Source organism: Rutidosis leptorrhynchoides, chromosome 2, assembly GCF_046630445.1.
Source record: "Rutidosis leptorrhynchoides isolate AG116_Rl617_1_P2 chromosome 2, CSIRO_AGI_Rlap_v1, whole genome shotgun sequence".
Lineage (NCBI taxonomy): Eukaryota > Viridiplantae > Streptophyta > Magnoliopsida > Asterales > Asteraceae > Rutidosis > Rutidosis leptorrhynchoides.
Genome location: NC_092334.1, coordinates 149098995 through 149103879, shown reverse-complemented (window position 1 = coordinate 149103879; position 4885 = coordinate 149098995). Strand labels below are relative to the sequence as shown.

Sequence of the window (4885 nt, the reverse complement as noted above, 5' to 3'; positions counted from 1 at the left end):
ACGCAACTTTTAATTCTTAGTTTTTAGTTCCTTTTTAAGTTTCGATGCGCTACTTTCTTATTTTTATTTTTCGACGCCTATTATTTTTCAATCTTTTATTTTTCGACGTTTTTTGACGCGCTCTTTTTCTTTCTTATTTCTCGACATTCTAGTTTTTAGGACTTAGAATTTTCTCTATTTCTTATCTAAATTTCTTAAATTTCAACGAAAAATTATTTTAAGCGGTTAAATTGATAGACATCAAAATTTTCTGGTTCGTAGTAATAGTTGGATTTGTACGTGGACCGGGTTATTGGAGCCAAACAGTACTCAATTATATTGAGACCAAACGAATCATGCCCCTCTGCTGCATCTTTTGGCTATTCGAAACGTGGGCAAAATCAGAAAAGTCTATTAATTGGATAACTTATATAATTTTTCTTTCTTTTTAAAAACTAATAAGATATTCAGTGAATGCACCGAGCAAAACGTTCACCACCTTTTGTACGTTCACCACCTGTAACTCGATCAAGACATCTAGCTAATATTACCGCCGTTGATTTTTCTTTAGAATCGTCATCCAGTCGACCAAGTACTCCAATTCAAATTTCTGATAATCCATTTTTTGAACCCGACCTCACAATTGAGAATCCGGAGAATATTCAGGGATGATTCATAGATCCTGAACCATTAATCTTTCCTCCAGAACCACCAATCATTCAAACACAGATTGTTGAGGAACGAACCATTAAATCAGAATTCTCTAGTGATTCAGATTCAACAAATTCAATCATGGAAAATCTGGAACCTTTAAGTATGGAAGACCGAATGAGAGCTAAACGCACTGGCCAAGGTCACGCAATTACTCATCCAGACATTAATGCACCAGATTATGAAATCAAAGGACAAATTCTACACATGGTGACTAATCAATGCCAATTTAGTGGTGCACCGAAGGAAGATCCAAATGAACATCTTCGTACCTTTAATAGGATCTGCACACTATTTAAAATCCGAGAAGTTGAGGATGAACAGATATATCTCATGTTATTTCCCTGGACTTTAAAGGGAGAAGCCAAAGATTGGTTAGAATCGTTACCTGAAGGGGCGATTGATACATGGGACGTTTTTGTTGAAAAATTTCTTAAACAATTCTTTCCAACATCTAAAGCCGTAAGACTTCAAGGAGAAATTGTTACGTTCACACAGAAGGCAAATGAAACTCTATATGAGGCATGGACAAGATTTGGTAAGTTATTAAGAGGATGTCCGCAACATGGTTTAGATACTTGTCAAATAGTACAAATATTCTACCAAGGATGCGACATCACTACAAGGAAAGACATAGACATAGCAGCTGGTGGTTCCATTATGAAGAAAACAGAAACTGACGCTTATAAGATTATTGATAACACTGCTTCCCACTCACATGAGTGGCACCCAGAAAAAGATATCGTTAGATCATCTAAAGCAGCTAGAGCCGATTCTAGCCATGACTTAGATTCCATTTTCGCAAAGATAGATGCTGTCGAGAGACGAATGGAAAAGATGACTAAGGATATACACTCAATACGAATTAGTTGTGAGCAGTGTGGAGGACCACATTTGACAAAATATTGTCTCAGTATTGAACTAACAATGGAACAAAGAGAGAATGTTTCATATCTAAACCAAAGGCCTGAAAATAATTATCAGAATAATTATCAACCGCCAAGACCGATTTACAACCAAAACCAGAATTATAATCGAAATGTTCCATACAACAACCAACAAGGTCCTAGTAATCAACAAGTATCCAATAATACTTACAATCAGCAAAGACCTAATTTTCAAAACAAACCACCACAAACCGATGATATAAATCCAAATTTAGAAGATATGATGACGAAGCTAGTTGAATCTCAAACGCAATTTTTCACATCTCAGAAACAAACAAATGAACAAAATGCTCAAGCATTTAGAAATCAACAAGCTTCTATTCAAAATCTGGAACAAGAAGTAAGTAACCTAGCAAGGTTAATAGGTGAAAGAAAACCGGGAAGTTTACCTAGTGATACAAATGCTAACCCCCGGAATGAAACAGCTAAAGCCATTACCACAAGAAGTGGTATTACACTTAAACCACCTGAAATACCTGTAATTTATGAGGAAACTATTCCTACTCCACAAGAACCACAACCTGAACAAGATAAGGAAAAAGAACCGGTAGTTGAAAAGGTTAATGAAGATAACACAGTTAAGGCAAAACCTTATGTTAAACCATACCAACAACCACTTCCTTACCCAAGTAAAATGAGAAAAGATATACTTGAAGCCGAGCAATCCAAATTCTTGGATATGTTTAAACAGATAAATGTAAATCTTCCTTTCATTGATGTGATTTAAGGAATGCCTAGATATGCTAAATTTCTGAAAGATCTAATCTCAAATAGAAAGAAAATGGAAGAACTCTCGGCTGTTACTATGAATGCTAATTGTTCAGCAGTGCTGTTGAATAAGATACCAGAAAAACTATCTGATCCAGGAAGTTTCACAAATCCATGTTTTCTGGGTACTCTTAGTTCAATAGAAGCATTGGCAGACTTAGGTGCTAGTATAAATTTAATGCCGTATTCACTATACACTAAACTAGACCTTGGAGAATTGAAACCAACACGAATAAGCATACAACTAGCCGATAGATCAGTTAAATATCCGAGAGGGATAATGGAGAACATGCTAGTTAAAGTTGGTACTTTAGTATTTCCAGTAGATTTTGTTGTTCTGGACATGGAAGAAGATTCTCAAGTTCCTCTCATATTAGGAAGACCATTTTTAAACACGGCTAAAGCAATGATAGACGTGTTTGGTAAGAAACTAACCCTAAGTATAGAGGACTAGAGTGTTACCTTTTCAGTTGATAGAGCAATGCAATAACCGCAATCTGCAGATGATACATGTTATTATATTCAAACTATAGAATCACATGCAGAATTGTTAGAAGAATTTCCAGAATTACAAGGAACAGGAGAATGTTCTTTAGGAGAAGGAACTGAACCAATTGATGAAACTGAAATGTTAGCTACACTTATGGCTAATGGATATGAACCAACAACAGAAGAAATTCAAATACTAAAAGAAGAAGACAGATATCGATATAAATCATCGATAGAAGAACCACCGAAATTAGAGTTAAAGCCACTTCCAAACCATTTGGAATACGCTTATTTACATGGTGAATCTGAATTACCTGTAATAATATCGTCTTCTCTTACTGAAAATGAAAAATCTCAACTCATTTCTGTGCTAAAAGCTCATAAACCAGCTATTGCATGGAAGATTCATGATATTAAAGGAATAAGTCCTTCGTATTGCACACATAAAATCCTTATGAAAGAAGGTCATAAAACGTATGTGCAACGCCAACGAAGACAAAATCCTAAGAAAGAAATTATTAAACTGCTAGATGCAGGTTTAATTTATCCAATTTCTGATAGTCCATGGGTAAGCCGAGTTCAATGCGTGCCTAAGAAGGGTGGCATGACTGTCATCACAAATGAGAAAAATGAGCTTATTCCAACTAGGACTGTAACAAGATGGAGTGTATGTATTGATTATTGAAAATTAAATGATGCCACCAGAAAAGATCACTTTCCCTTACCTTTCATTGATCAAATGTTGGAAAGATTAGCCGGAAATAGTTACTATTGTTTTCTTGATGGTTTTTCCGATTATTTTCAAATTCCAATAGCACCCGAGGACCAAGAAAAAAATACGTTCACGTGCCCTTATGGTACTTTTGCTTACAAACGCATGCCATTTGGACTTTGCAACGCCCTTGCAACCTTTCAAAGGTGCATGATGGCGATTTTTCATGACATGATAGAAGAATGCATGGAAGTTTTCATGGATGACTTTTCAGTCTTCGGTGATACATTTGAATCATGTCTAGTTAATCTTGAACGAATGCTTATTAGATGTGAACAATCAAATCTAGTTCTTAATTGGGAAAAATGCCATTTCATGGTTAAAGAAGGCATCGTTCTTGGACATAAAATTTCAAAGGAAGGAATTGAAGTGGATAGAACTAAAGTAGATGTAATTGCTAAACTTCCACATCCCACCAATGTTAGAGGAGTTAGGAGTTTTCTAGGGCATGCCGGTTTTTACCGTCGTTTCATAAAAGATTTTTCTAAAATTGCCACTCCTATGAATAAACTCCTAGAAAAGGATGCTCCATTCATCTTTTCAGATGAATGTTTCAAATCTTTTAATATTCTTAAAGAAAAACTCACTATAACTTCAAATTGGAATCTACCATTTGAACTTATGTGCGATGCAAGTGATTTTGCAATGGGAGCCGTTTTAGGACAAAGGATTGAAAAATGATTTCAACCTATATATTATGCTAGTAAGACGTTACAAGGAGCACAAACAAATTACACAACAACTGAAAAAGAACTCCTTGCTATTGTCTTTGCTTTTGACAAATTTCGTTCATATCTCGTTCTAGCTAAAACGGTGGTCTATACCGACCATTCTGCTCTTAGATACCTATTTTCGAAACAAGATGCTAAACCACGATTAATCCGTTGGATCTTACTCTTACAAGAGTTTAATATTGAAATCCGAGATAAAAAGGGAGCAGAAAATCTCGCCGCTGATCATCTTTCTCGTCTTGAAAATCCCGAATTAGAAGTTCTAAATGAATCGGCCATACAAGACAACTTTCCTGATGAATATCTATTGAAGATAGATTATAATGAAATTCCATGGTTTGCAGACTATGCAAACTACTTAGTATGTGGATTCCTTGAAAAAGGATTATCGTACCAAAAACGAAAAAAATTCTTTAGTGATATAAAACACTATTTCTGGGAAGATCCACATTTGTTTAAAAGTTGTCCCGATGGAATAATACGTCGAT

At 35.3% G+C, this 4885-nt stretch overlaps 1 non-coding gene across 1 annotated transcript; it reads right to left on the bottom strand.

Moving 5' to 3' along the window:
• Window positions 1-1155: 1155 nt before the first annotated feature.
• On the bottom strand, window positions 1156-1262 carry LOC139895013 (small nucleolar RNA R71). The gene has a single exon (XR_011775485.1). It is a non-coding gene; the product is annotated as a small nucleolar RNA R71 (small nucleolar RNA).
• Between the last annotated feature and the right edge of the window lie 3623 nt (window positions 1263-4885).